Source organism: Ostrinia furnacalis, unplaced genomic scaffold (assembly GCF_004193835.3).
Source record: "Ostrinia furnacalis isolate ACB-3 unplaced genomic scaffold, ASM419383v2 OfSCF1276, whole genome shotgun sequence".
In the NCBI taxonomy this organism is placed as follows: domain Eukaryota; kingdom Metazoa; phylum Arthropoda; class Insecta; order Lepidoptera; family Crambidae; genus Ostrinia; species Ostrinia furnacalis.
The window spans coordinates 307615-320158 of NW_021131515.1; the positions used below are offsets into that span (position 1 = coordinate 307615).

Here is a 12544-nt window from a genome sequence, read left to right on the forward strand (position 1 = left end):
GACAAATCAGACTTTATTTCAAAAACCAGGAATCTATTTATTCAAATAGGACAAACTTAATTAAAATATTTTCGTAACAAAAACAACACTAAACTAATTTAAACTGATGACGCGACGTACCTAAGTATCAATAATACATAATTTTATGAATAATATGGTACTTTCGACTAAAGACAAACGGATAGGTAGGTACATAAAACTATGACACAAAATAAGTTACGATAATCAGTTCTTTAATTAAGTCCTAGAACTCCTAGACTGTATCCCACTTAACACCAGATCACTGTGGTTGATATGCATAAAAAAAAAACATTTTAATTATACCTGGAAGAAGCCATAACACTATATTTTTTATGCCAATAATATTCCGCAGAAGTCCTCCGAGCACCAGATTCCATTGTCACTTTAGCGTTTTTTACGTGCGGGATAACCTCAAAAACGTTTTCATTTGTTCACGGCTTTTTCACTGCTCCTATTTGTGAATCGTTAAATTTCCTCAATGCACTATAATACATGTCTTTAAAACAATAGTTTTTTGGGAAAAGTCCTTTGAATACGTACGTTTTCTGTATCACAATACCACTACTCGACGCCATTTTTCTTGTTTTGATAAGCAGCGCCTCGCGTGGTAAGAAAAAGAACTAAATACTTCAATTTGCCGCGGCATTTTGTAAACGGCGATTGAATTGGCTATCAAAGAAGAACGGTCATCTGTGACCCAGGCCCGACAGAAACGAGACATGCCTCAGTTTTTTTGTCATGTCTTAATTAGTTAAATTATATATTTTTTATATTCGAAATCTATGTATAACACCAAATTATTACCCTTTGTTTTTGTTCAGGCGTCATACAAAAACTAATACAAAATGCCTATTTATCACCAAAATTGGTAAATGTATGTACCTAAATAGCTGTTATGGAATGTATCTAGGTGACCTGGAGATACAGCCGGATTATACAGGGTGGAAACGAGAAGTTACAAAATCCAAAAATTCGGTGTTACCAGCTTCCATAATCTGTAACCTATTTATTGGTACCATTTGAAAGAGCTCGTGAAGCACTTTCAGAATCAGTAACTAGTTTTTCGATATCTTGTATAGTTTAGAAATAATGAGTCGAAACCATATGTATAACCACCCTGTATAATCCGGCTGTATCTCCAGGTCACCTAAATTCATTCCATAGCAGCTGTAATAGACATTTAGGTACATACATTTACCAATTTTGGTGATAAATAGGCATTTTGTATTAGTTTTTGTATGACGCCTGAACAAAAACAAAGGGTAATAATTTGGTGTTATACATAGATTTCGAATATAAAAAATATATAATTTAACTAATTAAGACATGACAAAAAAACTGAGGTATGTCTCGTTTCTGTCGGGTCTGGGTTTTTTTTGTATGGGGAGTGACCGTTCTTCTTTTGTGGCATATTATAAAGTGCCAAGGCAATTTACATTTTGCCTTCGGCATTTCATAGAACAGCGAGCGTTTGTGAACTGACGACGCCGTTTGTAAAATGCAGAATCATACAATTTGCCTGCGACATCAACACTGTAAATCACGTCTAGTCAGTTTGACGAAATTTATTATTAAGTGGAAAAGTCTATTGGAAAAGAACTAACGCCCGTATTCACACACATTACTATGAGGTCTCATATTGCGCGTGGACACACATGGTCACACACGAACCAACACAACAGAGCTCTATTCAACGCTGTGCGTTTGATTTGCTGCTTCACTTAAACAAGCAAGGTTTGTGAATAAGGGCGTAAGGCATTTTTCTTCGGTCAGTGAAGAGAGCTGTAGTAAAAATAACAATAATATTCGTTTGCTGATCAATGTGAAATATTGGGATATGAAATGCAGCAAATCTATTTCAGTATTTAAGAAGCACATGTAACTGAAATTCGGTGGGCGTGTCTTATAATTATTACCAACAAATGTTTTCAAAACACGTGTTGATTTGATTTCGTTTATCATTCGCGTTATCCACCAGATTGCGCTATCTAGACATTGGACAAGTTTCGCGGGCGATAGCCACGCTTGCACGATTTTTGGCTATCTTTTACAATAACATTTATAGTACATACTTGTGTGTTTGTTATCGCTGATAACAGTTTTAATGACATTGGTCTTTTTCTTTCTACTATCTTTATTACTTAATTAAGGTCATTTTAGGATTTCAAAAGTAGTTTCACTGTCAAATATTTTAACTTTGTTGATATACAGAGGAGCCTGTATTCCACGAGAGGGAAACCTAGCGTAGATAACACAGCAACAAAGATTTGTAATCTAGTTAGAGAAAAATTGAGTTTTCATTTCATACTCTAATAATATTATTTTCTTGCCTTTTCCGCCAAAACAGCCCATTCCATTACTTTATTTCCATATGCTCTATAATCCGTTTATTAACAATTTAGGGATCCATACGATGGGAATATACATAATGATATTTCTTCTGACGTCACGTTATCGTAACCTTCCCCTTACATTTCGTCACACCCAGTTAACTTCATCCCTGAGAAATTGTCGTTCTGTATGGATATAGCCACTAACGATGATCGTAATATAAAATAGCCTTCTTTAAAATATTGTTATGTAATCATTTCTTACGGACTGCGTAATCTGGAGCGATAAGAATGAACTATTTTTGCGATTTACACTATGTTTTATAAAATTCAAACGCGTATAAATTCCTACTTAAAATGAAGATAAATTTTATGAAAGCTAATGTTTTAACGTTAGTTTTAGATAATAGCAGCTTATTTTCGCAATTTGCAAACTCCAAATCTAATTACGCTGTTATCATTTTGATAGCGGTAAATTAATTTGTTATGTATCATTTACTTCATTTGTTGATAAAGAACTGCCTGTCAGAACTTGGCAGTAACGAGAAGCAGTCTCAAAAACAGCATTTTGATCATCCATGTGTAATAGTTGGTGATTCATACAATTTAAATGCATTTTACAAGGTGCTCGACCCAGATCGCTGTGCACTTGACCGAGCCGGGTTCGAATCGTGAACTGTTAACGTAAACGCTCCATTATTCCGTAGGCGTACGAATTATTTCATGCTATTTACGCGGTTACGGCCGAATGGGCGGGCCTTCATCAATTTCTTACTGGCGTGGAAAAATATTTATGTCCATTCGAAATCAAGAATAACGTTATTTTATGAAAGGCAAGGCATTGAAATGCTTAATATCAAGATATATTCTACGGGTTCGTGTTGCTGTTTAGCTATTGTATATTTATTGGAGGGAAAATAGATTGCCCACTGATTCTTATTACAATCGATTACAGTCAATTGTAATTTTTACCTAGTTACAAATACAGTCGGTTTTTGTATCAATAAAGAATTGAGCACTGGTCTATTTATTGTCCTGAAGCTGTGATATGTTTAAAATAATACTAGGTCGTGTAACAGCGCCATTTAAAAGCCTATTTGCAGAAAATAAATGACCACCCAAAGTATTTGTAATACGATTTGTGTATGAAATACGAAAATTGTCTTTAAGATAACCTAGTAAATCCCACCGCGGCAGAGTCAAAGGAGTTTTTACGTTTCCCTCCTATTATAAAGTTAACTTTAAGTTCTGAGTGCTCCGCGGAGTCTGTAAAATAAAGCGACCTCCATTAAAAGCTCATAATTTTGTCAAGAAGCGACTTGAAAAGTAAATAGGGCCTTCAAATAAAATGTCTTACCCAAATGATGCCAAATATTGTCCCCGGGGTGATCGCTCAATACCTAGCGGATGAACGTCTACAACCCCTTGGCCATGAATTCTCAAACTTGAAGGACGGTTGCCCCCCTTATGTATGTACCAGACGGCCAAAAGCAAGACTTAGTAAATTAGATTGCAATGATTTGTTGCGATCATTGAACACCGCTTAGCTTAGGCGCAGACCACCGACTTTATGTCGTGCTTTTTGGGTCGGGCTGTTAATCAGTATGAACAAGTATGGAAGTGCGCACATTTCTGTCGGCCGATTATTCATACAAATTAGAATCGGGCCCAACTATCGGCCAACTAAAAGTCGGTGGTCTGCGCCTAGGCTTACAATGGCCCTCAAAAGAAGGCTTAAGGTCGCCCAAAGGACGATGAAGCGTGCTATTCTAGGAGTTTCCCTGTGTGATCGAATTAACAATGAGGAGATCTGCAGGAAATCCAAAGTAACCGATATACCCCGCAGAATTTCCAAACTTAAGTGGCAGTGAGCCGTGAAAAGTTCTCCAGTGACGACCTCGTAAGCTTTTCAATGTACCTGAAATATGCCCAATATTACTAAAAGTCCCATGCTTTATTTAGTAACTTAGCACACGCACAGGTGGGGCGTTACAGACTTTGGAAATAAGTGGAATAGGAGATTATCGTGATTGGTCTGCGGTCGTTGTCCTGCTCCGTTCTATTTTCATGAGGATACCTTTGCGTTCGCGAAATCGGGACCTCACAAATCGGTTATGTGAATATTAGATGAAGTTATAAAGATTATTTTACATTTGCCTTTTTTCGCATAATAAATAGGTTTATAACTTTACTGTGTGCGCAGTAGGCATCTTCAGACAGCAGTTATAGCTAAAATATGATGTCTGCTATTTAATTGGTAAATGTAACCGAGTTACGCTATAAATCTTACTGAAAGTTTGAATACCAATAACTGCGTAAATGCACGAACATTAAAGAAATTGTACTATCAAAAACGTAAATCCCCTAAATGAGTCCCAAAGCGAATTATAAAGTAGATAACCTTTTAGTGCTTTTCAGGTGTATTTAGCCTAATCAAAGGCTATTGGCAACTTGGGAATATGTCCGAGCCTTTCAGTTAATCCCACACTTAAACCGATTGACGAAGTTCAACGGCAGAGCCCTTATTTTGTAGAGCCTTTGACTGCTCATAGATAAAAGCTACTGTACTATCCAAGAGTACTTCAAAGACAGTTTGTATGGATGTCTGGAATTCTGGATGTTAACATGTTTGTTACTCTTTCGCGCAAAAACTACTGAACGGATTTTGATGAAACTTTGCAGTATTATTGTTTATAGCCCAGAATAACATATAGGCTATGTAATGACGATCTGTGACAAACTATATTTCACGCGGGTGAAGCCACGGGCAAAAGCTAGTATACGATAAATCTTTCTCCTCTAATTTTTGCCTGACAGGGTCCTTATTATTTTGATGATACAAATGTAACGCGAGGAATAGCTCTATAATAAAGAATTTGAATTATAAGGCACTAGTGTCAGTGTATGTGACATTTGGACAAGTAATAATGAATCAATTTTTTTTACAGGCCACACAAAATGATGCTGGAGTCGAGCCGGTAAGAACTGTTTGGTGATGGTGGTTTGGTTGCTTATCGCTGCGGTGTTGGTATTTACAGTATTTATTTCATCTCTGAGCGGAAAAGTTGGATTAAAAGTGATATAAAGTCATTGAATAGTCACTATACTATTCGCGTGAAAATGGTTTGAATATTTTTACCGTTTCCGCAACATTTTTCATTGATGCTCTCGCTCGCTTCTATTGGTCTTAGCGTGGTATAGTCTGCCTTCCTCCATGAATGGGCTATCCAAAGATTTTTCAAATCGTACCTGATATTAGCGCGTTCAACAAACAAACTCTTTACCTTTATGATATTAGTTCAGACTTTTCAATAAAACTAGTAGGTCGAATAGATCAGGAATTCAAACAGGACATAATATTTTCAGTAGGTATTCAGACGGCGGGGAGCGGTCCCCAGTAAATCACCGGGATTGGTAGCATCTGTAACTATGGCCGTCGTCAGATGCCCGCAGATATATCGGTGTGCTAGTGATGTACTTAGTTATTTAATTAAGATAAAGTTTAACCTCATTTCTAAATTCTTTTACTTTTATTGCCGGTTCCTTCTGCCAGTTCTGCAAAGTTTTGAAGACGGTCCTCCGCGGTCGTAGCTCCTAGAATCCTAGAGGTTTTCTTATTATCGAAAGCTATGCAAACATTTTGTTTTCTACGTTTGTTCACACGAAATTGAGGCTATTATTTCATTAAATAAGAGTAGGTAATTGAGGTAATTCGACTGTTGCAATGATAAAACATATTGCATAAGATGATAAACCGATAAAAATACACAAACATTTATAAATTATCTGCATCTTATCAATTCTCAACAAATGACCTCCACATCCCTACGCGTCTTATGAATAAGCGAGTATCTGCTAGAATCTAGAATTCTAGATTAATCTCAAAGGGAGTTCTGTTACAGACCTCCAGTATAGGTCGAGGTGAACACACCCTTGCCCTGAAAAACATAGCACTTAACTTGATAGTGATGCTTGTGATAAGCCTTACGTGAAACACTTATTTCTATTTATAAACTACATTTGAGAGAGCGCTTCGGTACTCGTTTGGGAGGACCCGTGGTGACACCCACGCGAGGGTCTTATTTATTTACATCGAGAGGTGTGATCTTTTATAAACAAACTCATTTATTTTTGCAAATAGGCTTTTAAGAAGCACTTTTACACCTCCCAGTATTAACCCTACCACTGCTTCGGGACAATCAATGGGCCAGTGCTAAGAAGAAGCAGCGCAAGAAACTCAGTCACTATTATAAGTATGTAGTATATGTCCAATGGGCATATATCTTGTGTGGGGCCAGTTTTCACCAAAGTGGAGCAGAGCGGAGAAGTGTATAAGTAGTAGGTATAATATTCATAAATATTTAAAAGAATAATAGAGCTGTGACATGCATGCAAACATAACAAAATTAAATCAATTTAACGAAGATGTTCTTTAATTTGCATAGTTATTTTAAAAAGTAAAACTTGTATTTATTGAATTAATTTAAATGATCCGTAAATGTATATTGTAGAAAGTTTTCAAACGGGTAATAAATATAATGTTTTCACCTATTATAGAATCGGCCTCGAACGCGCATAATTATGAGAACTTGCGCGTGACGTCACATTCGCGAGCTCACCACGCCCTCATACAAATAATCATGTATAGGATGAACCGCGCAGTTTTTTCTGTTTGTGTATGAGATATGATGTCACACGCGGGACTTTTCTTAAAGGACTCTACTTTTTTATTATTATTTTTTTCATAACTTAATGTTTGTATTTTGAATCCCTTAGAAACGGAGCAAAACATTTTTTGTTAGCTTTTGAACTTGACTCGAGTTTTTTTCTTCGAATTTTTTGAGCTTAAAGACAATATTCTCATTATGAAGTTTGAAACGTAGATTTATGTGATCGCCTTACTTTACGTTGGATTAATAAAAAAAAACTTCTACAAATAACTCATAACCCTTCGCTTGTTCCTTTTTCTAGGGTAATTTAAAATATGTATGTATTCATAATAAACCTTAATGTAGTCTACTTAGATCATTTTTAAGCTCGTCTCCATTCAAGTGTGCGAGGTGGCCACTCGAGTGTGCCATCTGCATCGTAATTAGTCGAATTGCTTTACGTTTGTTCCTATGAAATAGTTCTTATTTGCACAAATACCTTCTGCTCTTCCCTTACTCTTTATTTGTAAGGTTTAGAAGTGTATTTGAAAATTAACCTTATTATAGTCTGCTTAGATCATCTTTAAGCTCGACTCCATTCAAGTGTGCGAGGTGGCAACTCGAGTGTGCCATTTGCATCGTAATTAGTCGAATTGCTTTACGTTTGTTTCTATGAAATTGTTCTTTGCTCAAATACCTTCTGCTCTTCCCTTACTCTTTATTTGTAAGGTTTAGAAGTGTATTTGAAAATTAACCTTATTATAGTCTACTTAGATCATCTTTAAGCTCGTCTCCATTCAAGTGTGCGAGGTGGCAACTCGAGTTTGCCATTTGCATCGTAATTAGTCGAATTGCTTTACGTTTGTTCCTATGAAATAGTTCTTATTTGCACAAATACCTTCTGCTCTTCCCTTACTCTTTATTTGTAAGGTTTAGAAGTGTATTTTAAAATTAACCTTATTATAGTTTGCTTAGATCATCTTTAAGCTCGTCGCCATTCAAGTGTGCGAGGTGGCCACTCGAGTGTGCCATCTGCATCGTAATTAGTCGAATTGCTTTACGTTTGTTCCTATGAAATAGTTCTTATTTGCTTAAATACCTTCTGCTCTTCCCTTACTCTTTATTTGTAAGGTTTAGAAGTGTATTTCAAAATTAACCTTATTATAGTCTGCTTAGATCATCTTTAAGCTCGTCTCCATTCAAGTGTGCGAGGTGGCCACTCGAGTGTGCCATCTGCATCGTAATTAGTCGAATTGCTTTACGTTTGTTCCTATGAAATAGTTCTTATTTGCACAAATACCTTCTGCTCTTCCCTTACTCTTTATTTGTAAGGTTTAGAAGTGTATTTGAAAATTAACCTTATTATAGTCTGCTTAGATCATCTTTAAGCTCGTCTCCATTCAAGTGTGCGAGGTGGCAACTCGAGTGTGCCATTTGCATCGTAATTAGTCGAATTGCTTTACGTTTGTTCCTATGAAATAGTTCTTATTTGCACAAATACCTTCTGCTCTTCCCTTACTCTTTATTTGTAAGGTTTAGAAGTGTATTTGAAAATTAACCTTATTATAGTCTGCTTAGATCATCTTTAAGCTCGTCTCCATTCAAGTGTGCGAGGTGGCCACTCGAGTGTGCCATCTGCATCGTAATTAGTCGACTTGCTTTACGTTTATTCCTATGAAATAGTTCCTATTTGCACAAATACCTTCTGCTCTTCCCCTACTCTTTATTTGTAAGGTTTAGAAGTGTATTTGAAAATTAACCTTATTATAGTCTGCTTAGATCATCTTTAAGCTCGTCTCCATTCAAGTGTGCGAGGTGGCCACTCGAGTGTGCCATCTGCATCGTAATTAGTCGCGCTCATTTTCCACAATGTCGTCAATTACTCGCGAAAGTCGAACCATTTTGATGATTCGTAACTTCTAGATAAGCACATTTTTAGCTATAACAGCGCTTAACATCACATAATCTGGTACCGGGACAAATGAGTATTTTTCATTTAAAACATTTTATAACTTAGCTGAATTTATTCAAGATGTCAAGGACTTTTACTTGTTTGCCGGTCAAGGTTTCATAGTTGTATTTTAATTTTTTAGTCAAATTAGGGTTAGGATTAGGATACTAGGGTTTCATTACTTAGTTTCCAAGCTATCCCAAGTAACATTTTACTCCATTTAAGAGTTCAATAGTCGTTCACATGTACTCCACAAGCTGTGTATGTCAGCTGTATACGAGCTGTATAGCTTGCTATAATGCTTTTATAGAACCAGTTTGGGCACAAATTAGACAGCTTTAGCAGTACATTAGCAGTATAATAGCATTATAATAGCAGTTTAAGTAGTAACATCGTACTTAAGGCTGACTTACGGCACTATATGGGACGCAGTGTGAACCAGCATACAACGTACGTGAGGACAATAAAGAGTAACAAGTGGCTAAATGCACAGCTTTCAAAGTTATAAAGTCCGACAAAAGTACTCCAATGCTACCTAAAGTTCACTTGTGTCTTAAATTATTTCCACATTTTAATATTAGTTTGGTATTTGTACGTGAGTGCCAAGAGGNATTAATTGCAATAATACAGCTTATACATCACGAGTGAACTGTACTAATGCTTTAAGTACACATTGGAACTAAATGTGAACTCTTAAATGGAGTAAAATGTTACTTGGGATTACCTACACAGACTTTATTATAAAAGAGATATGGCCCAATTTTGTGGGATAATACCTAGTTCAGGGTTGTAATTATATAATTTATTTACTTGTCTATTAATGATAATTTTTGTGCGCAAGAAACTTGCGAAAATAACGACCGGCAGTTTACAGTTTACACAGTTCATATACAACATTGGGCTTTATTACAAAAGTCATTGACGCGTGTATTTTTCTTGCGTGTGCCGTACAACAATGCGTAGAATTCTCAACAGTGAATACTCAAGATGGTACCTACTCAAGCTTTTATACGGTTGTTAAGCAGAGTAGCTCGGGACGAAAGATAATGGCGGCGTGTTATACGATTTGTATACAGCGAAAATTCTGTGGTGTAACGTTTTTTCGAATAACATTAAAACAATGTCGTGTTCGATGATAAGAAATTTTGTATTAATGAATGAATAAACAGTAGTTGTATACGTAGTACGTAAAGGACCTAAAGAAGTTAGCTTATTCTAATTCAGGCAGAGCTCAAGTAATGCAATCATAATCTGAAAAAGAAGTTATCAAACCGTTGCTAATTTAGAATTTCAGTGCTGTCTAAATGAAGAGGAAACTAAAGTAAAGCTTGTGGTCAGTAATAAAACAACTAGCACAATACTGACCGACTGCTATAAGTAGGACTTTACTTCAAAAAAAGGTTTGTGGTGAAAAATATTTGTAAGTCCGAAAAAAGGAAAAGAATGTAGTGCACTTGCAAAAACACGAAGAGTTAAACGCTCGTGGTAACTAGTCTAAAAGAAAATAACCAAGAATTCATATTACTCGTACAAATTCTAATACACGCTCCTTTCGAATGTCACACGAAAAATACAGTTGCGAAAGCATGTAGGTATGTACTTTAGTTGAAACGAGATTTATCTTTAATTAAACATTCACCTTTGAATCAGACCTTGTGCAAGCGCAGCTATAGAAGGTCCAAACAAGCGCTAGTAATTGCTTTGTCCAATTAAAAGTTGAGCTAGTCGCTGGTTTGATGCTTAGACGGTCTGATATCATTCGCTGAAAATTATCCATCGGCGATTTAGTTGTGTGCTCTTAATTAAAGCAAAATTCTGGGAACTTTTGTATTTTTTTTTTGTTATAAGTGGATTGGATTTGCTTTTATTTTATAAACGTAAATAGTATTTTGTTGCCAACTGGATCTATACTTTTTTTGAAAAATATATTCAGTAATAATTTGTGCAGGATTTCCTCCAATAGAGGAATCTAGCTACATCTATCTCAAGCTCTACATTACTAAGTACTAAGGCTGAGTTGCACCACCATAATTTAACCGTGACTATATGAGTTTGATTTGACAGACTTAACGTTTGTTAAAGTTAAAGTAAAATGGTGCAATCCAGCCTTACTTGAAGTTGAATATAAAATATTCCAGTTAGACTTATGTAATGATATAGGTACAACAAACAATGTACGAATACAATAACAAGGTGGACTTGCCTACCTAACTAATGTACTGTACGCCTCTAGGTTATGTATCATATTAAACACCTACTTGTTTTTCACGTCCAAGAGTGCAAATGCTTTATGTATTATACGATACAACAAGCGTATGTTTACATCCACGAGGAAAACCATTAACATAAAGCGAAGACATTTTATTTTACTAACGAGCGAAGTTTCATTGAGTAAATCATATTTTCTTGTTGCAAGGTCTTATCGTCTTTCCTCGTAAAATAAAGGCAAATTATAACTTCGATGCTTACGGAGGTGTGTTGCAAGCTGGTGATATTATATTGCATGGACCAGCTCGTTAGTGTAAAGCCTGGAGTATACTTGGCTAAAGAACGTATTCTGGGTTTCTATACTATTTACGAGGTGATTTTGAAACGTTAGTGTACAAAAGCTAAAGTAAGCTCTAGTTCGTGTTTGACTGCTATTTTAAACATTCATTTGTTAATCGATTAGGACAATCAAAATAGTTTGAAGTTCAATAGTCGACCAAGTACAGCAAACTCTACATTTTTGCTGCAAAACGCAAAACTCTTTTTTTATTAGGAAAACCAACAGCAATACAAATACAAATAATGAGACCTCAAATTATGTATCTGCTTAGCCATTTATAGGTAATCGCAAATGGAAGTCAAGATGCAAATAGACCATACGCTGTTATAAGAGCAGACATTTAAAGAATTTACAAGTGAAAACTTAACAGTCAACAGTACTTTTTAAGCGCCGCTTCATACAACTTCTTAAGCTTCTTACAACTACATAACATATCATAGAAAGTGTTTATTATATGCAATTCTCTTGTCTATAAAACATAATAGACCAGATATCAGCGTCCCCTTTTTCTGACTTTAACACTAATAAGCCTCTCGTAAATTTTCGTTTGAAAGAGATCACCAACAACAGACAAAATAGCCGGAATCTAAACAAAGTTAAGAATGATTGTGTAAACCCAAGAACTTCAAGAGAACGATACGTCACGTCAGCGATGCGGTCGTATCTGTATCGTTGATATAAATAGTTTTAATGGATATCTGGCGTTTGAGCCAGTCGTTAGTCCAATTGATTAATACTTTAATGGATTGTTTACTAGCGTTACAAACAAGTGCAATGATGAACTCATTGATGATCATTAGTATTAAATTGTGGTGCCTTATTTATATTAATGTCTAATGAACCTAAACTATAAAACGTTTTTATGAAGGCACAAGGCAAGCTTCACACATGCTTATCGGTAGAGTTATGCAAATGAGATAAAATAATTATTTTATGGCGTCATAATCATTATAAATGGACTAGCACATGTAGTAAGTAGCCAAGTTTATGTAAACGCGGCGAGGCAATAAATCACGATTGGAAAGAGACCGCCTGCTGACTCATG

The 12544-nt window shown here is 35.8% G+C and overlaps 1 long non-coding RNA gene across 1 annotated transcript in view; it reads left to right on the forward strand.

The window, feature by feature from the left end:
- LOC114352226 (uncharacterized) overlaps positions 1-12544 on the forward strand; it is a 115801-nt gene that overhangs the window by 62595 nt on the left and 40662 nt on the right. Inside the window, exon 2 of the long non-coding RNA XR_003655842.1 lies at positions 5300-5329. This is a non-coding gene — a long non-coding RNA (uncharacterized LOC114352226). The remainder of the gene's footprint in view (positions 1-5299; positions 5330-12544) is intronic.